We start from the raw sequence: 26,744 nt of genomic DNA on the forward strand, positions 1-26,744 counted from the left end.
TTAGACCTAACTTACAGCTTACCGAAAATGCAGGAGATATAAAAATAAGTTAATGACATAAGAAAAAAACCATGAGGGATTTCCTTGGCAGTCCAGTGATAAGACTCTGATTCCACTGCAGGGGTCATGAGTTTATCCCTGGTTGGGGCACTAAGATCGCACGTGCTGCACAGCGCAGTGAAAAAAAAAATTAGACAAATGTGAAACATCAGGTAAGATGTTACAGAAAACTGGCCTGGTGATTTAGAAGAGTCAGTGCCAGGGCAAAAATATGATCTCTTCTTCGTTAAAAGATGTAATAATCAAGGATAGTGTTTGAACTTTAAGTATATTCTAATTTGTAAAAAGAAAATGTAATAAGTGTTATGGTTGAGGTAAACAGGAAAATTTGCATATAGTCTTGATAATAAATAATTACCAATTATTTGGGGAAATATCCAGTTTCTTACGTATGGCATTGATATTGTGATTTTTTAGTGGAATGCCATTCTAATAAGGAAATTCATATTGAAGTACTTAGGGATGAATTATCGATGTATGTAACAATTTTTCTTTATATTGAAAATTTTTATAATTAAAAAGTTGAGGAAATGAATCTAAAATAATATCTGACAACTCCTAAATGTATGTTTTAAGTTCAGGTTGTTTGCTGAGTTTTAGATGCATATTGTCAACTTTTCAAAATCTTGATTTAGATTTCAAAACATGCATGCTAAGTCACTTCAATCAAGTTCTGACTCTTTGAAAACCTATGGACTATAGCCTGCCAGGCTTCTCTGTCCATGGGATTCTCCAGGCAAGACTACTGGAGTGCCATTCCCTCCTCCAGGGGATCTTCCTGACTCAGGGATCAAACGCATGTGTCTTATGTCTGTTGCATTGGCAGTCAAGTTCTTTACCACTAGCGCCACCTGGGAAGCTCTAGATATCAAAGAGGCATCTCCAATTTTCCATTACCAAACATGAGTTTGTGATCTTTCCAGGCAAAACATTTCTATCTGTGGTCTTCCTCATCTCAGATGAGAGAAATCTACCTTTTTAGTTGCTTTATGCTAAAAATCTTTTTTAAAAAAGCATTGGTTACATCATTTCTTCTCTCCTTTCATATAAATATGTCAGGAAATCCTGTTGACTCTAAAATCAAAATATATTCAGAATCTGAGTACTTCTCATCACCTCCACTGCCACTCTTTTGTCCAAGTCATTATCATAACTTCTTGCTCAAATTCCTTCCCTGTCTCCCTCACTGCCTTGTTTTCATCCTTGCCAATTGCAGCCTGTTCTTAACCAGCACCTAGAGTGACCCATGTCAGGGTTCAGTGCTCTTAAGCCAGGAGCAAAGTTCTGCCATCTTTAACACAACACCTTCACAGCAGTTTGGGGTTTTGCTATTTCATAGCCAATGATGAGGAGACCAAGTCCAGCAAAAGCACCTTTAAGGAGAAAACCTGAAAGCTTCATACATCAATTTCTCTCATGGGCTCTTGGTCAAATTTGGCCACAGGATCACATTTAGCAGTAAAAGAGACTAGGAACCATAGTCTTCTGTTGAATGATAATGAGTCTAGCAAAAATCAGAGTATCTGTTACTAAAGAAATCATGGAAAAATGTATATTAGGGGCTTTCAGAATTTCCCTCAGCTAACTATTCTGGTTACCTAAGTATCTTTGAATTTACTGCATCCAGACCAAAATCCTGGATTTTGTAATGGGCATTTCTCTTCATCATATCTGGATTTGGCTCTTCAAAATCAATCTGTTGACTAACTGACAAGCTAGTTCTCTCTCTTCTAATATATACTGATAACATAGGAACAGCTATAACCATAATAAAATGAGCATTTTGAAAACGGAAAGAATGGGAAACAGAGTAGTCAGTGTTTCATAGCAGTTATCAAAGCTCAGTGGACAGAAATCACACAAAATTTCCTCCCCAGGCTGTGGGGTAGATTACTTGGTTCATCTGTCTGGATCCCCCTAGTTTCTGCCTTTGAGGAATACCTCCTTTATCCACTGCTCACCACAGTCCCTGCTTCAAAATATCTTTGTCCTTTATCTTATGTGAGTAACTCTGAGGTGTTCCCTTTTTGGGGACTAGGCAGCTTCCACAACCCACTTCCTGCCAGTGAAAGACTGTGGGCACCAGTGCTGCTCTAGGGATCAAACATAAGCTCTGTTATAAGAAAGGTTAATGGTTTCGCTGACAGTACAAATTTTCAGGGGTTTGGTACATGTGAAAGGTAGCACACCCAAATATCTCAATACGCCATTATTATAATGAAGTGGAAGTGTTAGTCGCTCAGTCATGTCTGACTCTTTGTGACCTCATAGAGTGTAGCCCGCCAGGCTCCTCTGTCCATGTAATACTCCAGACAAGAATACTGGAGTGACTTGCCATTCCCTTCTCCAGAGGATCTCCCCAATCCAGGCATTCAACCCAGGTCTCCTGCATTGCAGGCAGAGTTTTTAATATCCCTCCTTTATTTACTGGCTTAAAAGTTAGGCCTATATCTTTTAAGTCAAAAATTTTAAATGGCCTCATGAAGGAAACTGAAATAACAGAAACAATAGATGTCTTTGACCTGATCTTTATATCTGGATAACTCTAGGTATCGTGTTACCTTTTGCTATTTGAGGCACAGATAGTTATATTTTTTAACTTTGAAAGATCCCAAATCTCTGGACTTTCCATCACCTTAACTTTTTAGCTGAAAAGAGAGTATCCCTCTGTATGTTCCTATGAAAACCATCTCTTCATGAAACAAGGCCAATTCTGGTTGGTGTTCATTAACTTCTTGTAGTTACCTCCAGCACGGGTAAGCACCAAGTCTGTGGCCAAGATGGCAGAGTAGTAAGACCCCGAGCTCAATTTTTCCCATGAACACACCAAGACCACAGCTATTTACAGAGCAAATATTGATGAGAAAGACTGAAGACTAACAGAAAAGTTCTCCTATAACTAAAGATATAAAGAAGGAGCAAAAAAAAAAAACCCCAAAACAAAAGGATTACAGAAGTGGGGAAATAAGATTCATACCCTGGGTGTATGACCCACAATGGAAGAATAATTATAATTACAGAGGTTTTCTCCAAGAAGCAAGGGGTCTGATCCCTGAATCAGCTCCTCATCCCTGCACTGGAAAGACAAGGCTCCAGAACATTTGGTTTTCAAGGCCAGCGGAGCTTACTTTCAGAAGAGTCAGAGGGCTGTGGGAAATAGAGACTCCACTTTTAAAAGGTGCACACAAACTCACACATTCCAGGACCCAAGGCAGTGGCAATAACCTGAAAGGCGCTGGAGTCAGGCATACCAGCTGATCTTAGAGAGTCTCCCAGAGAAGCAGGAGGCAACTGGAGCCCACCCTGGGGCCATAGGCACTGGCAGCAGCCATTTGGGGGAGCACATTCTACCACTAAAACACTGGTGCTGGCAGGGGACATTTTGGAGCCCTCCCTCTAGCTTTTTAAGGCCAAGACGCAGAACTGCACACCAGCCTGTGGGTACCACTACTAGAATGCCTCAGGCCAAGCAACCCCACCCACCAGCAGCCTGAGGGCCCACTGAACCCACAGCCACCCAGGACTCAGCCCCCTCCAGCAGAGCGCTCAGGACCCAGCCACTATACCAGTACACTGGCACCAGCCCTGGAATCCCCTGGGTCCCATGCCTGCCCACCCACAGAAGGAAACTTAGCCCCAGGAACACAGCAGACCCTCACCCTGCTGTATCAGGACCCATATAATACAGCAACTTCCCTCCTGGATATTTCTATTTTCTCTTCTGAAGAAAATAGAAAACATTAGCAAGAAAAGATGTATGTATCCCAATATTCACTGCAGCATTATTTATAATGGTCAAGATATGGAAGCTGACTAAGTGTCCATCATTAGGTGAACAGATAAAGAAGAGGTGGTATATAGGTATATAGGTAGGTATATAGATTATATAGCTATATTACTTAGCCATAAAAAATAATTAAAGCTTGCCATTTGCGATAACATGGATGGATCTAGAGCGCATTTTACTCAGTGAAATAAGTCAGACAGAGAAAGACAAAGACTGTATGATTTCGTTTGTATGTGAATCTAAAGAGCAAATAGACAACCATGCAAAACATAAACAGAGTTATAGATACAGAGAACAAATGGTCGCCAGAAGGGGATGGGATGGAGGAGAATAAAAATACATAAGGGAGATTAAGAGGTACAAATTACCAGTTGCAAAATAAACAAGTCACAGGTATGAAATGCATAGTTTGGGGAAATACAGTCAATACCAATGCAATATCTTAGTATGGTGATAGGTCATAACTAGACTTAACAGTGATGATCATTTTGAATTGTGTAGAAGCATTGAATTACCATGTTGTAGGTCAGTTATATTTCAAAAACATTCATGTCAATGTATGGCAAAAACCGCTACAATATTGTAAAGTAATTACCCCCAACTAAAATAAATAAATTTATTAAAAAAAAAAAACAACATACAAAGGACTAAACATACAGACTCGTTAAAAAAGAGAGGTTTGTGGTTGTTAAAAGTGGGGAGTGGGGAAGGGAGAATTGAATGAAGGCAGTCAAAATGTACAAACTTCCAATTATAAGATAAATAAGCACTAGGGATGTAATTTATAGCATGATGAATATAACTAACACTGCTCTCTGTTATATATGAAAGTTGTTAAGAGAGTAAATCTTCAGTTTTCATCACAAGAAAAAACTTTTTTTCAATTCTTTAAATCTTATATGAGATGATGGGTGTTCACTAAACTCATTGTGCTAATGACTTCACGAAGTTTGTAAGGCAAATCACTATACTGTACACTTACAAAGTGCTGTAAGTTAATTATATCTCAGTAAAACTGAAAAAGGAAATATAAATTAATTCAACACCAACATATCATGTTATACCAATTAAATTAGCAAACTACGTCCCCATCATTAGGTGAATGGGTAGGAAGATGTGGAACATACATAGACATATAGATATATTACTCAGCCATAAAATGAACTAAAGCTTGCCATTTGCAACAACATGGATGACTCTAGAGGGTGTTGCTGCTGTTGCTGCTGCTGCTAAGTCGTGTCAGTCGTGTTCGACTCTGTGCGACCCCATAGATGGCAGCCCACCAGGCTCCGCCATCCCTGGGATTCTCCAGACAAGAACACTGGAGTGGGTTGCCATTTCCTTCTCCAATGCATGAAAGTGAAAAGTGAAAGTGAAGTCGCGCAGTCGTGTCCCCCGACTCTTCGTGACCCTATGGACTGCAGCCTACCAGGCTCTTCCGTCCATGGGATTTTCCAGGCAAGAGTACTGGAGTGGGGTGCCATTGCCTTCTCCGCTAGAGGGTGTTATACTTAGTGAAAAAAGTCAGACAGAGAAAGGCAAAGATTGTATGATTCCCTTTATATGTAGAATTAAAAAAAAAAAAACATTCTAGTACTGATTGCTGGTCTAAATTAAAATGAAAATTGTAATACTAATTCATTATTGTTGACAGTGCAACTTGGTATGATTTAGGACTGGATTATGGAAATATGACTCAAGAACTGTAAAAGGGTTCAATAAAGCAATTGCTGCTGCTAAGTCGCTTCAGTCATGTCCAACTCTGTGCAACCCCATAGACGGCAGTGCACCAGGCTCCCCCGTCTCTGGGATTCTCCAGTCAAGAGTACTGGAGTGGGTTGCCATTTCTACTGAAAATGTTACTTAAACTGAAATATGGGGAAAAGCTACATATGCAAAGATGTTTATTGCATCATTATTTACAAATAATTGAAATCACTCAATAAGGATGCTGTTAAGTAAAGTACAATTACTCTATGGAATAGACAATATTAAAATGATAATTCTGAAGGTTATGTAGCAATATAGACAAAGCTTGTCCTGAGTTTAATAAAACAACAACAAAATGGCATAAGTAGCAGCCAACATGCAGACTCATTCTAAATTTTGCCATTAATTTCCTCAGAGCTGTCATCTCAGGAGCACATGATTTGCTTTCCAAGTTATGGCAACAACAGTTTTACCAACCATTTCACTACAGCGTAACGGCATTCTCCAGTTCCCAACTCATAATATTTGTGAATTTTCCATCTGCCACTTAGTGCATTTCACATGTAATCAGAGTTTTCATAATAAGAGCCCACTTCCAGGGCTTTTTTTTTTTTAAGGATTTCTGAACAATTAGAGCTCTAGAAAGATATCCCAAAGCACACTGGCTTTTTACAAGAAAAATGTTTTGTCTCTAATATAAAGGTTTAGAAGTGAGCAAGCCAAGACTGGTAGGGAAGTTTCCAAATGTGCTCTAAGTCATTACCATTATTCAGCTACCACAGAGGAGAAAACAGAGCTTAAAATAAACTTCTTAAAGGAGAGATCCAGGAAGTTGTACATATTAATTCCATTTGTGTATCACAGGTACAAACTTGGTCATGTCGGCATACCTAATTGAGACAACAACAACAACAACAAACCAGAAATAGGGTACTCACGTGCTCACCTAAAACTTTAGGGTACCATTACTAAAAGAGGTAATAGGTATTGAACTTTATCACCATCACCTTTGTGCCTGTTACTCTACTGAACACTAAAGATATAATAGACAAAAACTGAGCAAGATATATCCACTAGTGTTTCAGAATGACTGGATTTTAGGGGCGCCACCTCTAGATTCTATTCAAAATTGTATGAAACATTAGCTCTCATGCAAAATCACTGCTAACTTTGAAAAAAAAGGATGGATAAAAGACACATTCCTGTGAATAAAGGGAGAAGTCAGTCTTGGGCAAAAAATGGAGAGAAATAAAAGACTCCTAGAAAAGAGGCATGAGAGGCTGAAAAAGAAGAGGCATTTGCTTGAGGATAAAATGACAAGTGAAAAAACATATCTCAATACCTGGGGAAAAAAGGTAAATTTGAGAAGGGATAATTACTATCGCTGTATAAGGCGTAATAGACACAGGGTTAGTATACTTCCAAAGAAGGGTGATTTGAAATAGGGGTGCTAGTGGAGATTTTGTTATTTACACCTAACTACATTTGTATTTTTCAGACCAAATCTCCCTTTCAAGGTCCAGGCACACAATACTATACCTAAGAGTCACTGTTAATGGCTCACAACTGTGTCTATGTCCAGACTGTCCTCACTCTGCTGATATCAAATTTATAAGCTCTCCCTAGAGGCTTTCCACTTTGAATAACTAGTGGGCTGAGCATAAAAGCCAGACCCTTTGCCTAAAATTTGGGGTGACATTTAAAAGCCATCACAGTTCCAGAGACCACCACTTCATTCCATGAGTGGGCTGGGACCTCCATTTTGGTTACATCACAGCTTAAATGTTTCCTTTGACCATATAATACTTCTCTCACTCCCATATGTTGGCTTTCCTGGCCTGACTACCTCATTTTGGAAAGTAGAATTTCTCTCAAAGACTATGTAGTTCTGAAAATGGGTGAGCTTCACAGGTAACAATGTAGTAATACTTTCCTTTAAGGATCTCACACTGTTCCATGGCTTAACAGATTTTCAAGGCCACAGCTCACCAAGAAATTAGTGTCTGGCAGTAACCGCCAGACATCATATTGCAAGTTTTTGTAGAATTCTCAACATTGGACCAACAACTTAGCATGGCAACCGTCTAAATTTCCCAGTTGACAGATGAAGAAGTTTAGCTCATCTGTGTGATGACACTTGCTCTCTCCTAAGAAAGCAAAGTCATGTCTATATCATTGTCATGTTCTCAGCTTCTATTCAGTACTTTGAATATGATATTGCTTGGAAAGCATTTATGGAACTTAGAAAAGCTAGGGAGAGAAAAGGCTAAAATAAACAAAAATTGGGAACCATTCTGGATTCCTCCTTTAAAGTTAGTTCCAATATCAAGTTAGTCATTAACATGCTAAATTCTAAGGCCTGCATGTTCTTATGATTTATATTTTCCTTTTCCTTTACATTGTTACTGCTTAAGTAAAGGCCCTCATCATTTTATAGCTTCCTAATCATTTACTTAATTCATTCTGCACATAACCAAAAAGATCATTCTAAAATAAATAAACAAGAGCAAAGATATCAATAAGAAGGTTTCATGCTATTTCTATTTTGTAAGCTTTCTATGAAGATAAATTCCTTGCCCAAATGTCAAACCATTTTATACAGGGAACTTTCCCTGCCTCCCCACACAACCTGCTGCCACGTCCTCTCGTGCACCTGGCCTGGAGTCACGCCAGCTACCTTCCTCCCAAACGTGTCCTTCCTACTGCGGAATGGCTCTCCTTTGCTAGGAATCTCCCTTCTTTCATTTTTCACTTACTTAATTTAAAATACCACCTCATCATCCTTAGCTTAAACTATCACCTCTTTTAAGGAACATTCTCTATTTTTTTTTCCTTTGCCATTCAGTGTTTGAAAATGTCTTCCATGACTCCAGCTGCCTGAAAAATTAGAAAATGTGTTTCCTAGTCCAAGAAGGAGCAATCCTATCAAATTTGGAGAACGATAAAGAAAAGAGGAAATCTTCCAGTTGAGGTAAAGCATTCTCATTTATGGTAAGACATGAGAAATGAATATTGAGTTAACCCCTAGAGGGAACTCAGAGATTTTAGAATAAAACGTAAACACATACATTACAGGAAAAGGTACTTGGTGTAGTACAGATATAATGGGCTTCAAAATACTTTCCGGATCTCGCTCTCTTTATGTCAGTTCTCATTATTCACAGTAGTTACGCTCTATAAAGTTGGAGCAAACACTGATTTAGCAAATACTGAAGCCTTGCTCTAAGGGGAAATAGAAAGTTAAGTTCTTGCAAGGCCAGGTCACATTTTTGTCAACCAATCAATACAGAACCTTATTTTGCATGTGTTTTTAAAGACAACTTGTTTAACATAAATTGTTGCTTCAATAATATTGAACTATAGTTCTATAACTATAGCTTGTATCTGAATGAAGCTTATCTTTAATGAAGCTTATCTAAAATACTTCAGGCACATTTTCAGCCATCTTGCACTATGGAACACTAGACAACTCTTCAACTCTACACTTGGGGGACTATTTTACAGTGAAATCATCAACAAAAAAAGCACAAAATGGGAAAGATATGGCACTACACTGACCAAGGAAAGGATACTTGTTTACTGCATGATAGATGAAACAAGAATGTAGAGCATAGCTTTGTTTTAACCTCAGGTGGTAACGTGTTAGGCAGCTCAAACTTTTGGGGGCTGACTGAGAATGATGCCTATATAAGAGCCGTGAGGTCAGATTTGGGGTTACAGATAAATTTTAGTGAGTAGGCAAATCTACAAATACAGAAGAGGTTAGTAATGAAGATCACCTGTATTCAAATTTAGTTTTGGAATATTCAAGAGAGAAGCAAAGTCTTGTCTTCTCTTAGCAAGCAACGTTTTCCCAAACTATGAAATACATTATGTCATCTATTTGTTTACTTCTTCTGGAGAGGTCAAGAGTTTTATGTAGGGATTGTCCAAATCAGGGCAGAGAAGACCAAGAAAGGAATAACATTTTGTGAAGATGAACCAGATCAGTCACCACATAGAAGATGATGAATACTTGCTGCAATGATATGTGTGTTAGTCGCTCAATCGTGTCCAACTCTTTGTGACTCCATGGACTATAGCCCTCCAGGCTCCTCTGTCTATGGAATTTTCCAGGCAAGAATAGCAGAGTGGGTTGTCATTCACTTCTCCACAGGATCTTCCTGACCAGGGATTGAACCCAGGTCTGCCTCTTCACAGGCAAATTTTTTACCATCTGAGCCACCAGGGATAATTAAAATGGCTGCTACTGTTTAAATTTTTACATATAAAGGGTTTCCTTTTCTTTTAATGCACCAACAATTCTTTTATTTGCTCTAATCTCCTTTGCGAAATACCATTTGCTTCTATAGCTAAGTTTTTTCATTTAAAGTGAACCTAAAGAAATACTCTTTATTTCCCCTAAAAAAGGTAACATGTAGTTTTTTATTTTTTATCATGATTTTATTTGCCAAAAAAAGTCTCTCTTTATTAGCACCACATGTGACAATAGTGATGGTTACTCATTCAATGACTGTTGCTCTATTTGTCCTTCAGTTTAGGATTTGTGACAAAAACAGAAGGACATCTCCTCCTTCAGACCGAACACTTTTCTCTGATGTCATGGAAAAGAACCTTTCTCCACATCCTCACTGGATTTTCCTGTTCAGTGTTTAGCCTAGCAGAACCAAAGCCCACATGTTATTAACCAGATGTTCTGCAGAGAATTAGAAACCCTGAAATAATGGACAGCCAGGCCCCCTTAGAAGGAAGCATTCATGCAGACTGATTTGGTCTCTGATTTAGACCCAAGTTGCATGAGGTAATTTATAACCTATCATTTCCTCTCTGAGTGGCAGTGTAATATAAAGCATTCTTCTACTCCCCAACTTTTGGGTTTCAGTCTCCTGCATCCTCTGAAGGGAAAGGGTAATGTCTAACTGAAAATTTGGCATAAAATTGATTCTTTTTTTAAAAAAAAAAAGTGATAGTAGCAAAAATAGTAGCAAATGAAGGAAGGGTGAGCAGGACTGAGAGAGGAAGAGAAGGAGGGTGGGAGAGAGAAAATATGTGAGCAGGAGGGTTAGTAGTGTAAATACTGTTGAAAAAATAAGGGCAACAAGGACTAGCATGGAAGACTTTTGATTTGACATCTTGGGTACATCTTCTTGCTCTAGGAAGACCTTGAAGCAGTCATGCTGAAGGATAAAGGAGCATGTTACGGGTGATGGAGGCATACAGCCTGAGTACTCTTATCACTGGGCCCATACTATGTTGCACTTCTCTATTTTGAAGCAGACATAATCATTTTCAAATGAATAGTTTCTCATGTAACATATCCTCAAAAATTAATATAAGAATGTGTATGATTCATCTTTCATCCATCTCTCTAATTTTTTAATGCTCTTCAACTCTAAGTCTATGTCTCAATCAACAGTATCCACTCTTCAAATAATAGGAATAAAATTATTCCGAAAAGGTTTGATAAGGACCTTTAACTTGGTAATCCTTTGTTTCTTAGTTGGGTAATTACATTCATTTCTATTAATCTTCATTGTTTATCAGACTGGGGAATTGACTTGATAAATACAGAGGAAAATTCTCAAATATATACTAAAACTTTTATATATATCCTATACATTAAGAGAATGCTAGCGAATATAAAGATAGACATTGAAGATATCATTATTTGAAATGTTCATTAAAAAAAATTCTGTCTGTGAAACATACTTCTACAAATAAAAGGAAGGAGAGGAGGAAGGAAGGAAGGAGAAGAAACAAGGAAGGAAAGAAAGAAAGGCAAAACAAAAGCCATTTATTTGGAAAAGAAAACCTTGTCTCACTCTTTGGAGTAAATGTTTATGGAATATGCCTGTGAATTATGCTAGCTCTGTACCTAAATGCAAAGGGAAAATGAATAATCTTACAAATGTGGCAGGATCCCCACAAACCCCAGAAACCACACAGCCCAAACACCTAGAGCTCAGTAGGCTTTCTAACAGGACACTTTGTCTCAAGGAAGGTCACAGTGACCTTACCAATTGCTGAGTCTGTAAATAAGTAATTATTGGATTATAAAGCAAAGAGCTCCACAGATTGCCTAGTCTGAAAATAATAGTAGCATAAAAGGAAATCTGTTCCTTGCCCGCATACCAATTCCCTCTTGAAAATATCCCTCAGCTCCCAACACCTTAAGTTGAAACAACAGGGAAAGTACCATCATTTGCTGACTACCTACTATGTTTCTGACACTTTACAGATATAATTGCAGAGCCCTGAATCTCATTAATACTACATACAAGGGGGTTTCTGCCAAGAAGAAATTATTCACAGCTATTATAATAAACACATAGAGCTGTAATGAGGATTAAAAGCATGCTGGGCTCAGAACTGCACAGGGAAAGGGGCAGGAACACTGAGAAGGTCACACATCCAAATACCAGGGACACAGTGCCCAGTTAAGGATGAGACTTAATCATGACAGAGGATGCCCTCCGCCCCCTGCAGGCTTGTACATATCAAGCAGCAAATAACTTGCTAGAGATGGCTCCCCTGTGAGGTGCAACCAACTGGGAATGGGAACACCAAACACACACAACACACACATACACACACACACACACACACACACTAACCCCTAGCACACTGTGTGTGAAAGATTGAAAACAAAAAGATGGAGAAATCAGGAAGGTAGCCAGAAAAAGGAAAAAAAAAAAAAAAGGTCCATCATGCACACAAAGAGGAACCAAGATTAGAATGATAGCCGACATCTTTCTACAGAAGTCATACAGAAAACAGTGGAGTTTCTCACTGGGTCGATGTGCCTCCAAGTGAAGTTGTTCTGTCTGGGCAGGGGGAGCTGGAGGAGGCATGGGGCCCCAGCCCCACCATTACCCTGCGACTATGGCCATCACTGCCCTTGGCACCCCTGACTCTGCAACCCAGACACAGCCCCCAGGCCCTAGCTCACATCTGCATGGGGGTGGTCCCTGTACTCTGCCCAGGGACTGCCAGGGTTAGTCACTCTTTCAGCTCCTCTTCTGATTGTGGTCCCCTCAGTGGCAGCTGCTGGGGTGGCTGGAGCCCCTTCCCACTGGAGGACCAAAGGAACAGATCGATGTTCAGAGGCAATGAATTGGTGCAGCCCAGACATGCATGCAAATTTGTTACTCCCAAGACCTTTTTTTTTTTAGTTTTTCCAGATCATGTTGTATCTGACCTAGGCCTCAGGTTTGAGCACCAGTATTTTCAGTAAATCTTCCCTGTTGACTCTAATTTCAGTCAGAGTTAACAACACTGTTTTGAAAGGGTAAAAGAATAAAGAGAAAGTGAAAGTAACATAAAAGGTCAAAAATTAATAAGCAGAATAAACAGTCATTTATTTATATTTGCTAGAAGTTTCATATACACAAAATACATTTAATAAAACCCATTTGTGTGGGTTTCAGCAGGATTACAGATGATACTGTTGAAAGAGAATGTGACAAAATAATAGCTATGTCTGGGTAATTGCACAGAGACAAAGTGTTTCTCTACTTCTTTATATTTTTTGCCTCTCTCCAAAGCAGGTTTATAATTGCTAGTTTATAATCAGGAAAAATAAATTTAAAAGACACAAAGATAAAAATGTGCCTTCCAAGTAATTCTTATACACTTAACCATGAGGAACTTACTTCTGCCCTGGGGCAGTTCCCTTACAGGTGATCCAGGTGGTAGGGGTACATTACTAGATAGCACACAGAGATGCGAATCAAAGAGTAAGATAACCTTAACCTTTGTCTGAGTTTGGAACAACCAAGATTCCAAAGTTGGCATATGCACAGCTAGCAACTCTTTCAACCATTCCTAGAAGTGGACATCATTGGACAACTAGCTTCACTTTGCGACTGCCTAAGTTCTTTGCAGCCAAAGATGGAAAAGCTCTATACAGTCAGCAAAAACAAGACCAGGAGCAGACTGTGGCTCAGATCATGAACTGCTTATTGCCAAATTCAGACTTAAATTGAAGAAAGTAGGGAAAACCACTAGACCATTCAGATATGACCTAGATCAAATCCCTTATGAGGATCAAATCCCTTATGAGCATACAGTGAAAGTGACAAATAGATTTAAGGGACTAGACCTGATAGACAGAGTGCCTGATGAACTATGACAAATAGATTTAAGGGACTAGACCTGATAGACAGAGTGCCTGATGAACTATGGACAGAGGTTCATGACATTGTACAGGAGACAGGGATCAAGAAAATCCCCATGGAAAAGAAATGCAAAAAAGCAAAATGGCTGTCTGAGGAGGCCTTACAGATAGCTGGGAAGAGAAGAGAAGCGAAAAGCAAAGGAGAAAAGGAAAGATATTCCCATCTCAATGCAGAGTTCCAAAGAATAGCAAGGAGAGATAAGAAAGCCTTCCTCAGCGATCAGTGCAAACAAATAGAGGAAAACAACAGATTGGGAAAGACTAGAGATCTCTTCAAGAAAATTAGAGATACCAAAGGAACATTTCATGCAAAGATAGGCTCGACAAAGGACAGAAATGGCATGGACCTAACAGAAGCAGAAGATATAAAGAAGAGGTGGCAAGAATACACAGAAGAACTGTCCAAAAAAGATCTTCGCGACCCAGATAGTCACGATGGTGTGATCACTCACCTAGAGCCAGACATCCTGGAATGTGAAGTCAAGTGGGCCTTAGAAAGCATCACCACGAACAAAGCTAGTGGAGGTGATGGAATTCCAGTTGAGCTATTTCAAATCCTGAAAGATGATGCTGTGAAAGTGCTGCACTCGATATGCCAGCAAATTTGGAAAACTCAGCAGTGGCCACAGGACTGGAAAAGGTCAGTTTTTGTTCCAATCCCAAAGAAAAGCGATGCCAAAGAATGCTCAAACTACCGCACGATTGCACTCATTTCACATGCTAGTAAAGTAATGCTCAAAATTCTCCAAGCCAGGCTTCAGCAATACGTGAACCGTGAACTTCCAGATGTTCAAGCTGGTTTTAGAAAAGGCAGAGGAACCAGAGATCAAATTGCCAATATCCGTTGGATCATCGAAAAAGCAAGAGAGTTCCAGAAAAACATCTATTTCTGCTTTATTGACTATGCTAAAGCCTTTGACTGTGTGGATCACAATAAACTGTGGAAAATTCTGAAAGAGATGGGCATAGCAGACCCTCTGACCTGTCTCTTGAGAAACATGTATGCAGGTCAGGAAGCAACAGTTAGAACTGGACATGGAACAACAGACTGGTTCCAAATAGGAAAAGGAGTATGTCAAGGCTGTATATTGTCACCCTGCTTATTTAACTTATATGCTGAGTACATCATGAGAAACGCTCGGCTGGAAGAAACACAAACTGGAATCAAGATTGCCAGGAGAAATATCAATAACCTCAGACATGCGGATGACACCACCCTTATGGCAAGAGAGTGAAGAAGAACTAAAGAGCCTCTTGATGAAGGTGAAGGAGGAGAGTGAAAAAGTTGGCTTAAAGCTCAACGTTCAGAAAACTAAGATCATGGCATCTGGTCCCATCTCTCCGTGGGAAATAGATGGGGAAACAGTGGAAACAGTGTCAGACTTTATTTTTTTGGGCTCCAGAATCACTGCTGATGGTGACTGCAGCCATGAAATTAAAAGACGCTTACTCCTTGGAAGGAAGGTTATGGCCAACCTAGATAGCATATTTAAAAGCAGAGACATTACTTTGCCAACAAAAGTCCGTCTAGTCAAGGCTATGGTTTTTCCAGTCATCATGTATGGATGTGAGAGTTGGACGTTGAAGAAAGCTGAGCGCTGCAGAATTGATGCTTTTGAACTGTGGTGTTGGAGAAGACTCTTGAGAGTCCCTTGGACTGCAAGGAGATCCAATCAATCCATCCTAAAAGAGATCAATCCTGGGTGTTCATTGGAAGGACTGATGTTGAAGCTGAAACTCCAATACTTTGGCCACCTCATGCGAAGGGTTGACTCATTGGAAAAGACCCTAACGCTGGGTAGGATTGGGGGTGGGAGGAGAAGGGGACGACAGAGGATGAGATGGTTGGATGGCATCACCGACTCGATGAACATGGGTTTGGGTAGACTCCGGGAGTTGGTGATGGACAGGGAGGCCTGGCGTGCTGCAATTCATGGGGTCACAGAGAGTCGGACACGACTGAGCGACTGAACTGAACTGAAAGTTACTGGAAAACTGCCCATTCAAAGTTGATACCATGATTCTGTTCTGTTCCTATTTGTTTGACCCTTGAATCCAGACACTGGAACATCTTCATTTAAATAAGCTGTCATTTGGGGAATGGAGGACAAAAGTTCAGGATCAGTCTTTGGCTCTTATATTGATTCAGCCACCCAAGGACCTCAAGCACAACTATATAAGAGTATAAATTAGAAACTTATATAAAATAAATTCAGAATCTTTCCACCTACCTCCCCAAGTCCCAAATCAGTATAATAACATTTTGTAAACTTGCCATGTTTATCCTGCAGAGGTGTTTTGGTTTAAAGGAAATGAGCCAACATTTTAAAATGGGTTATTTCTAGTGAGAATGCAAAAATTCATACTCTCTGAACCCACTGGTTCTAACGGCAAAACTTAGCCAGGTAAAACAAGTAGTTAGGCATGGTCGAACTCATTCCATATTACCTTTCAATCAGTTCAGTTCAGTTCAGTTCAATAACTTAGTTGTGTCTGACTCTTTGTGACCCCATGGACTGCAGCACACCAGGCTTTCCTGTCCATCACCAACTCCCAGAGCTTGCTCAAACTTATGTCCATTGAGTCGGTGATGCCATCCAACCATCTCATCCTCTGTTGTCCCCTTCTCCTCCTGCCTTCAACCTTTCCCAGCATCAGGGTCTTTTCTAAGGGGTCAGTTGTTCGCATCAGGTGGCCAAAGTATTGGAGCTTCAGCTTCAGTATCAGCCCTTCCAATGATTATTCAGGACTGATCTCCTTTAGGACACACTGGTTGGATCTCCTTGCAGTCCAAGGGGCTCTCAAGAGTCTTCTCCAACACCACAGTTCAAAAGCATCAATTCTTCTGCACTCAGCTTTCTTTATAGTCCAACTCTCACATCCAGACATGACTACTGGAAAAACCATAGCTTTGACTAGATGGACCTTTGTTGGCAAAGTAATGTCTTTGCTTTTTAATATGCCGTCTAGGTTGGTCATAGCTTTTCTTCCAAGGAGCAAGCTTCTTTTGATTTCATGGCTACAGTCACCATCTGCAGTGATTTTGGAGCCCAAGAAAAGAAAGTCTGTCACTGTTTCCATTGTTTCCCCATCTATTTGCCATGAAGTAATGGGACCAGATGTCAAGATCTTCATTTTTTGAATGTTCAGTGTTAAGCCAGCTTTTTTACTTTCCTCTTTCACTTGCATTAGGGACATTTTATTGCCCAGTTGTTATCGGCCATATGAGTTTATAACACTTGATTATATCTTCAGGAGTGTGTATCCCTTGCTGATGAAAATGGTGTTTTATCTACAGAAACAAAATAAAAGGACTAGAGTAATAACATGCTGGTAAAGATCCTAGGATAGATTAAGTTAGAGGAATGATTGAAGTGAGACCTCAGAATCTTTGAGCTACAAAATGTGCTAGGGATTACATTAGGCTTATGAACTATTTTATTCTATTTGCTATTTGTAATGATATTATACATGGGTATTACTAGTTACACTTTATAGATGAGTTTTAGAGGTAGAGAGTACATTTCCATAGCAGCAGAGGTTAATATGGCAACTCTTCATTCTTTATGTCATCAGCCACAGACTTGGCCAATGGGAGGAAAATGCAGACTCAGACAGAATGTCTTTCAACTAGCATATGCTGGGATTTCTCCCTGCTACAAGAATTTAGGGTGTTTTGTTCTCTACTATATTGAATTTTATCTGAGTACTAAGCAAGACTCTTGCATCCCGAAAGAGTTAGCACCCTATAATCTAGGGGTTAGGTAATCATAGGATAGCAAAGCCAGAAAGAATTTAGAAAACATCCAGCCTGGTCATTTCCAAAACTTTTACTTTTAGAATAGGAACACCTCAAACAAAATTTTACCCAGAAGACCCACATATTTAACAGATAACTTTAGGGCTGCCCTTCCTGTTGTGAAGTGGAGTCTAAATTACTAGCGTTCATGTCCCTTCCTCAGTAGCTCCTCTGAAGAAGGTTTCTGGTGTGCCTCTCAGAACCATGAAGGAGAAAGGAGTACTGAAAAAAAAAAGTCCTAAATAAACCTTGTATTATCTGAAGAGGGAATCTAAAAAGTCTCAGATCATACAGAAATTCAGTGATCAGAGTGGGAAGTGAAAGAGTTCAGGCCACAACTGAGACATTGACTCAGCATGAAAGACAAGGAAAACAGTAATAACCCCTGCTCTCCCAGGGCTGTGGTGAGATATAAGATAGTATGGTTTAATCTGCAAAGTTTGAGAAAAGGAACACTCACCTTATTATGATTATTTTTTTTTAATGTGAAAAGCTCTGCAGTCTAGCCATGCAGTGTTTGCATCACTCGGCAGTGTGCTGGGCAAAACTATTATTTCATCATTTCTGACTGTTATATTTTGAATTTTCAGTTCATATGTGTGGTACTTCCCTTTTCTATAGCCAATAATAAAATAAAGTGATCAGAACCTGTGATATGCCAGGTACTTCTTTCAGAGGCCCCACAGTTCCTGCCACCTTGGAAACTGCATCTAAATTTCTGAAAAACCTGACCTGGCCAGTCTTTCCCTTATCCTCTGCTTGCACTGCAGGTGCTATGAGGAGCTGTTTGATGGCTCCAGTGGCAGCCTGGTTCTTCCCAGCAGAGAAGGACCTGTCAGCCTCTCACTCCCCCTGGCTCCGCTCCAGTGAGTCAGCCTCTCCACCACCCCCTCCACCTCCTGGCAGCTGGAACTGAAGGCTGGAAGTTGGTGGCCAACTGCGGTGCCTGGCTGTTCTGTCTGCCGCTAATGACCGCCCCCGCTGAATCAGGGCTCTATCGCTGTACCTTCCCTTCAAAAAGGTCCAAGTAAAAAGAAAGGAAAGGCCATTCTGACCTCTGACCTACATTCCCACCCAAGCGTACAATGCTGTTTTCGACTATTTTCCTGTGTTTAGTAGGCATTAGCAGACCGAGTGTAGAAGCAGGTGGGTGACATTCTTCAGGCCTATTAAACTAACCCTTGAATATGGAAAAGAACCGTGCTACTCTGACCTTGCTACTCTGGAAAAGTAAAAAGGGGAATAAATGTAGGCCTGGCTGCTGTTCACTACAATGAAATATAAAACATGACACTTCAGAAGTAAGGTATTTTTTAAACCTTTTGGATTTAACAACCCTACCTCTGGTGTCCAGTCACCTTTTCTATGGTATTCAAAGTTTGATCAGAAAAATCAGGTTCAGTCAAAGACTTTACTTGGCAGTGACTTTAATTGCCCCAGAGTTTTGCATCTGTAAATCCAGCAGGGAACACAGGCTCAGATAACAGCTCATAGCTTCCTAAAGGTAGTGCCATATTTCTCTCTTTTGATCATCATCACAGGCCAAGGTTGGCACCTATTATTTTTTCAGTTAGACAAATGAAAAGATCGAGCTCAGAGAGGTGACGAGATTTTCCAAAGTTGCACAGCAAGGACCCACTTCTCCCTTGTCATCCTCTGGTGCTAACACTGCATCTCTTCCCATCTGTAAGGACTTCCACGTTTGTTTGTATGTTGCACAATTCTAAGGAAGCATCCCATCCTGAAGTTCAGAGTTCATTATTCAGAGAGAGTAGATATATAAACATATCTTGGGAAAGGGGCACTTTTTCCTAATTCTTTCGAAGATGCTGTATGTGCTACTGTTGGTTCCACATAATGTCCTTTGCCTCCTGTCTCTTAGCTGGTACCTCTCTCTCCTCTGTGGAATTCTGCAGGTTCTTCCATTGATAACTGCTTTAACTGAAGCTTTGCAGGGAATTTTCCTTCATGAGGGTTCTGTGAGTCCCTCCTTGAGAATCAGCAGCTCAAACAAAAATAGTACACAGCAACAGCAACAACAAAAATTAAATAAAATACAATAAAAATGAAAACATATTGCTTACATTCTGAACTTCTTAAGGAAAAAAATGAAGGGGATGCTAGGATTGCGTGCCCAGCAACCTGCCCCTGCCCCTGGCCTGGTCTGCACCCCTGATTGGAGTTTGCCCAATGGTGGCATGACTTCTTTTCTTCCTACCTGTCCCAATCTCTTTCCCTTCTCCACCAGTTTGGTTCCCCACAATTTAAAAATCACTATTTTTTGAAAACTGTTTATATTAACACACTTGTTGGCATGGATATTAAGGCAAGTGCATAATGGCTGGACTGTTTAAAAAAATAATCGAAAACAATTTAGATGATACAAACAAACATTAACCCTTCATGAAATACATGGTCTCCTTTCCAAGAACCAGTACTCTTGCCTGGAAAATCCCATGGAGGAGCCTGGTAGGCTGTAGTCTATGGGGTTGCTAAGAGTCGGACACGACTGAGCGACTTCACTTTCACTTTTCACTTTCATGCATTGAGAAGGAAATGGCAACCCACTCCACTCCAACGTTCTTGCTTGGAGAATCCCGGGGACGAGGGAGCTTGGTGGACTGCTGTCTATAGGGTCGCACAGAGTTGGACACAACTGAAGTGACTTAGCAGCAGCAGTTCCTAGAACTGCAAAATGGGGTACAAGATAAGAAGCTCTTATAGGATGAAGAACAAGGAACAAGGAAGAGACAAGTATTAAAATATCTGCTTGGCTAGGGTAACATAGTCAACCTTTTAGGGAGTGAAAGTCCCAGAGTTGGCTTGGCATTTGGAGATTGGCTGATAGGGAAATACTGCATTTCTGTTCAGGTGGACCATTTATAGGGAAGGCAAAGTTATCAAAGTTTTGGTTTGCTGACTGGGCAGGAATGGCTCCAAATGGGGTCGAGGAAGTTATTTCAGCACAACTAGTATGCATACCCCTTTCTAGAAAGACATGTCACTTGGGACAGCAAAAAACTCCCAGAGTTAAGTGCTTGAAGCAGGGTTGGGGGGTAGGGTGGGGTGGATAAGGAAAAGCACAGCCTGTTCTGGCCTTTCAGACTTTGTGAGGGGGTGGTCACTGCCTTTGTGTTCCTTTCCTTTTGAGAGTGCCATTAACTACCAGGTAACTGGTTCTTTTCTTTCCACTTTTCACTGTTACTCATATGCATGATATTTCCTCTTGCTTTTCTTTCACACTGAAAGTCTGTCCAGTGAGTGCCGAGCCATCGGACTCAACCTGTGGGAGCAAAACGAACTCTGTGCCTGCGCACCGGGAGCGCGCCTACGAGTACGTGCAGAGAATAAGGAGAACCTGGATCCTTCTAACATGATGCCACCACCTAATCAGACACCAGCCCCTGACCAGACGTTTCCACTATCTACTGTGACAGAGGAATCGTCTATTCCGAGGGCAGATTCAGATAAAAAGTGGGTTTATCCTTCTGAACAGATGTCCAAGAATGCGATGTTAAGGAAAGGGTGGAAATGGAAGGATGAGGATATTAGAAAGACATGTATAATATCATTAGGATTCACAACCAGAATAACGAGCAAGCTTGGAAGGAGATTTTGAAATGGGAAGCCCTTCACGCTGCCGAGTGTCCTTGTGGTCCATCCCTGATCCGTTTTGGAGGCAAAGCGAAAGAGTATTCACCACTGGCAAGAATTCGCTCCTGGATGGGTTTACGAGCTGCCTTTCGACGGGCACGACTGGATTGCCAACCGTTGCGGGACGGAAGTGTGATACGTCATTGACTACTACGACGGTGGTGAGGTCAACCAAGACTACCAGTTCACCATCCTGGACGTGCAGCCTGCTTTGGGTTCGCTCTCGGCTGTATGGGACCGGATGAAGGTCGCCTGGGGGCGCTGGACTTCCTAAGCACTGCTTTGTCAGAGATGAGAAAATAGAAACGATTTTTTTTTTGAGAAGTACATTAAACTATTTTCCCCAAACTGAATTGCGCTCCTGATATAACAGGAATGTCCAGGGGGTCATCCTACATTTCATGTTACTTAACAAAGGATACTCAGCACCTGCTCTTCTGAGTTCCCTTTGTACCCTGCAGTTGATGGCACATCATTTTAAGTTCGGAGAAGGCAATGGCACCCCACTCCAGTACTCTTGCCTGGAAAATACCATGGACGGAGGAGCCTAGTAGGCTGCAGTCCATGGGGTCGCTAAGAGTCGGACTCGACTGAAGCAACTTAGCAGCAGCAACTTTTCTCCAAACATTTTCTTAATTTGCCTCCATTCTTCGATTTGTTGAGTCCTACTTTTCACTCCTTTTTTTTTTCCTTTTAGTTTGCCAAGATAATTTATTATTTCTTCCCCAGGAAAGTACACCTTCCTTTACCCAATCCTCGCCCTTCCATCTTGTGATTTATGGACATCTTCGTTCTTCACTTCTTTATCCTTGGAATTTATTTAAAAGAATTTTTTTTTTTCTTTAAGACTATGTTTGCTCTTTAAGGCTCCAATTTTTGTTTTTGTCTCCAAAGTCTGTTCACAAATGCCAGGCAGTTTGATACAAATAAAGCAAGTTACCAATTGTTTTCACAACAGTGGAAAAACAGACCATGGAAGCTGGTTAATGGACTCTTCTGGGACGGAGGTCCTGCTGGAAGCATTAACGTTCCTCCTAATCTTTTCTGATAAACATGCCTTACAGGGAGATAAGAGAAATCAAAGGCTGCTTTTTGAGCCCTGTAGTTTTGAAGTCAGCCAGTGTGTTTCCTAGTAGATGACATTTTAACTCTCTTCCAGATAAAAAAGTCTGAGCCTCAAAATCAAATATTTCCTCGCTCTTCCCGCAGGCTCCCTTGTCAAACCCTCTGACTGACTGAAAGCACCAAGCACATCGTGAAACAAAATCTTTTAACCATAGGAGGATCAAGGAACATGTTACCTGGAGAACAGGTGTGGTTTTATGCAAATGAGCAGCTAACATAGTCAGTGTAGCTTGACTTTACTTTATGCATTAACTGGGTTCCCCAAAAGCTTAATGAACATGAATATTTATGAGGTGAATCATATTTTGTCATAGTATCGCACTGTAACTATGGAAGTCTAATACAAATGTTAAGATTAGAGGCCAAATTTAAATACCATAGTATGCAATTTAAAAAAGGCTGCCTTGGATAATTTACAATGATGTATATTTACTTCCATCTTGTCAAAGCCCATGAAAAGCAATCATAGACCATGTAGATTATCTTCGGGCATTCATGAAAATATACATAGTAAAATAAATCATTCTGAGACTCCCTACTTCATCTTAGCTCCAAGAATTCATTCTAGCTCAAAGAAACGAAGACTACTTTAATAAGGCAATGGCACCCCACTCCAGTACTCTTGCCTGGAAAATCCCATAGACAGAGAAGCCTAGTAGGCTGCAGTCCATGGGGTCGCTAAGAGTCGGACGCGACTGAGCAACTTCACTTTCACTTTTCACTTTCATGTATTGGAGAAGGAAATGGCAACCCACTCCAGTACTCTTGCCTGGAGAATCCCAGGGATGGGGGAGCCTAGTGGGCTGCTGCCTATGGGGTCGCACAGAGTCGGACACAACTGAAGTGACTTAGTAGTAGTAGTAAATAACTTAAATAATAACTCCTAGAAGTTCAACAGACTGTCAAATATACAATATAAATATTCTACTTTTCCTTTTTTTTTTAAATAAATTTATTTTAGTTGAGGGCTAATTACTTTACAATATTGTAGTGGTTTTTGCCATACACTGACATGAATCAGCCATGGGTTTACATGTGTTCCCCATCCTGAACCCCCCTCCCACCTCCCTCACCATCCCATCCCTCTGGGTCATCCCATTGCCCCAGCCCTGAGCATTTGTCTCATGCATTGAACCTGGAATGGTGTTCTGTTTCACATATGATAATATACATGTTTCAATGCTATTCTCCCGGAACGTCCCACCCTCACCTTCTCCCTCAGAGTCCATAAGACTGTTCTATATATCTGTGTCTCTTATTCTGTCTCGCATATAGGGTTATCATTACCATTTTTCAAATTCCATATATATGCATTAGGATACTGTATTGGTGTTTTTCTTTCTGGCTTACTTCACTCTGTATAATGGGCTCCAGTTTCATCCATCTCAACAGAACTGATTCAAATGCATTCTTTTTAATGGCTGAGTAATATTCCATTGTGTATATGGACAACAGCTTCCTTATCCATTCGTCTGCTGATGGACATCTAGGTTGCTTCCATGTCCTGGCTATTGTAAACAGTGCTGTGATGAACATTGGGGTACACGTGTCTCTTTCAATTCTGGTTTCCTTGGTGTATATGCCCAGCAGTGGGATTGCTGGGTCATATGGCAGTTCTATTCCCAGTTTTTTAAGGAATCTCCACACTGTTCTCCATAGTGGCTGTACTAGTTTGTATTCCCACCAACAGTGTAAGAGGGTTCCCTTTTCTCCACACCCTCTCCAGCATTTATTGCTTGTAGACTTTTGGACAGCAGCCATTCTGACTGGTGTGAAATGATACCTCATTGTGGTTTTGATTTGCATTTCTCTAATAATGAGTGATGTTGAGCATCTTTTTATGTGTTTGTTAGTCATCTGTATGTCTTCTTTGGAGAAATGTCTGTTAAGTTCTTTGGCCCATTTTTTGATTGGGTCGTTTATTTTTCTGGAATTCAGCTGCAGGAGTTGCTTGTATATTTTTGAGATTAATTGTTTGTCTGTTGCTTCATTTGCTATTATTTTCTCCCATTCTGAAGGCTGTCTTTTCACCTTGCTTATAGTTTCCTTTGTTGTGCAAAAGCTTTTAAAATAAACAAATGGAACCTAATTAAAATATTCTATTTTCTTATTTATCAGTGCCTAGAACTCCAAGGCCATAAATAAGTAAAGCCAATCACCTAAAGGCCCTAACTACAAAAAAAATTTCCATAAAACATTGTAAGACAATTAGATAAATTACATTTTGGGAAAGAATTTTGAGAAATATTATTTCTAGAAAATCATGAGGAAGATAAGCAGCTTAAGTATAGCAGCAAAACCAAAGCAGGAAATAAGCAGTTTAGTTAATCTTTTCTTCTAAATCATCACGCTTTTTTTTCCCCCTCAAATGATCTCAGGACCACCAAATTTATTGTCAATAGCCCTAACTTTGAAGTAATTCTTATTTTTAAAATGCTTTGATTTCTTAATTTAAGATAGATGAAAATGGTGCTAGTTAGGGGACTTTTTAAATTAAATAGTCTAGGAAGATCTGATGAGATGATGAAATGATGAGAGTTCAAAAAAAACATGACAGAATGGAAAAAAAAAAACCTAAAAAGAAATTGAAGTAGAATTAGAACTTGATGCAAGTGTCCTTGAGGAAGATGGAAACTCGGAGAGTGACTCTTCGTGTCTAGTTGAATGCTTAGATGGATGATGTTTTGCGACAGCTGATAAGTTTATTTTCTTAACAAACCTTTAATCTTAGAGAGTTCTATGCTATGCTATACTATGCTATGCTAAGTCGCTTCAGTCGTGTCCGACTCTGTGCGACCCCATAGACGGCAGCTCTCCAGGCTCCGCCGTCCCTAGGATTCTCCAGGCAAGAATACTGGAGTGGGTTGCCATTTCTTTCTCCAGTGCATGAAAGGGAAAAGTGAAAGTGAAGTCGCTCAGTCGTGTCCGACTCTTAGCGACCCCATGGACTGTAGCCTACCAGGCTCCTCCGTCCATGGGATTTTCCAGGCAAGAGTACTGGAGTGGGGTGCCATTGCCTTCTCCGAGAGAGTTCTAGACTTACAGAAAAACTGTAAAGGTAGTAAAGAATTCCCATGTACCTACACTTAATTTCCTTTGTTGTTAATATTCTACATTAGCATGGAATATTTATTTGTTAAAATGATTGAACAAACATCAATAATTTATGAGTAACTAAAATCCCAACTTTATTTAGACTTCCTTAGTTTTTATCCTAATGTCTATTTTCTGTTCCAGAATGTCATGTAAAACACAAGGTTATAATTAGTTGTTGAGTCTCCTTAGGCTCTTCTCACCTGTGGCAGTCTGTCCTTGTTTCTGATGATCTGCCAGTTTAGAGGTGTCCCGGTTTCCCCAGCCATTCAAAAGCAGACATTCTATGAAACATTTTGTAAGTTGAAGTGTTGTAAACTGGAGAGGCGATTACCCAAGGGCAATTCCCTTACATCTTACTAACATGTGCACAAAATAAATCAAGACAAAGCCCAGAACAGACACAGTTCAAAGCGTGTTTGCCTGAGGTTGAGATGCTGAGTGTAGCTCCTGAGGAAGGATCTTGGTGGTGTCACTCTTTCTGCTGGCTGCAGAGCAAACACTGAACGCTATTTTTGCTTTTTGCCTTTGACTGTAAAAATGAAAATGCTCTTGCCTTTAGCAAAAACAGATACTAACGTAGGTCTTTCTTAAAAGCAGAGGGGCATCAAGCAAACTGTCAAAAAGTGGAGCGTACCTGCACTGTGATTAGGGGTTTTGTAGAACAACTGGGATTTGTGGGATAATTTTCTCCTGATTAGACTGGATTTAGTTATGGAATTTGGAAAGGATGACCACTAAAGACAAGTACCAGTTACATCATATTCTCCAGAGTGCATATTAACAGCATGTTGATCAATGCCATCAAGTAATTCACATGGATGAAATAGTGTTTTTCAGTTTTCTCCATATTAATGTTACCCTCCCCCAACTGCTCAGTTGTCAAGAATCTGCCTGCCAGTGCAGGAGACCCAGATTCGATCCCCGGTCTGGAGGATCCCCTGGAGAAGGAAACGACAACCCCCTCCAGTATTCTTGCCTGAAGAATCGTCATGGACAGAGGAACCTGGCGAGCTACAGTCCATGGGGTCACAAAAGTGTCGGATCCAACTGAGCCACTAAACAACAACATCCCCCAACTGCACACTGTAATTTTTGTGCAGCCAAGACTTACAGTGTGGGAAGTTAAACCTCATTCCATTAAAGGCAGAGTTTCTACATAAATTATTTGGACTTCTCCTGCATGGCATATTTGTCTCTTCTCTGCCATTTATGTGTTTTTATTCAAACATTTATTTATATCAATATAAACTCACAAATATTAATATTTCACTTTGGCTTATAATCTAATATTACTTTTATTGATTTTGCAGCTCAGACTGTTCCAGATTTGGCCATTG

At 40.3% G+C, this 26,744-nt stretch overlaps 1 long non-coding RNA gene and 1 pseudogene across 1 annotated transcript; both read left to right on the plus strand.

The window, feature by feature from the left end:
• Nucleotides 1–2,370: 2,370 nt before the first annotated feature.
• On the plus strand, nt 2,371–10,425 carry LOC145539435 (uncharacterized). Its single transcript, XR_014077796.1, has 3 exons — nt 2,371–3,929; nt 8,403–8,528; nt 10,094–10,425. It is a non-coding gene; the product is annotated as an uncharacterized LOC145539435 (long non-coding RNA).
• A 10,316-nt stretch (nt 10,426–20,741) lies between these two features.
• On the plus strand, nt 20,742–21,536 carry LOC145539612 (holocytochrome c-type synthase pseudogene; annotated as a pseudogene).
• The last annotated feature ends 5,208 nt before the right edge of the window (nt 21,537–26,744 follow it).

Source organism: Giraffa tippelskirchi, chromosome 2 (genome assembly GCF_054371585.1).
Source record: "Giraffa tippelskirchi isolate mGirTip1 chromosome 2, T2T-mGirTip1v1.2.pri, whole genome shotgun sequence".
NCBI classification, from domain to species: Eukaryota; Metazoa; Chordata; class Mammalia; order Artiodactyla; family Giraffidae; genus Giraffa; species Giraffa tippelskirchi.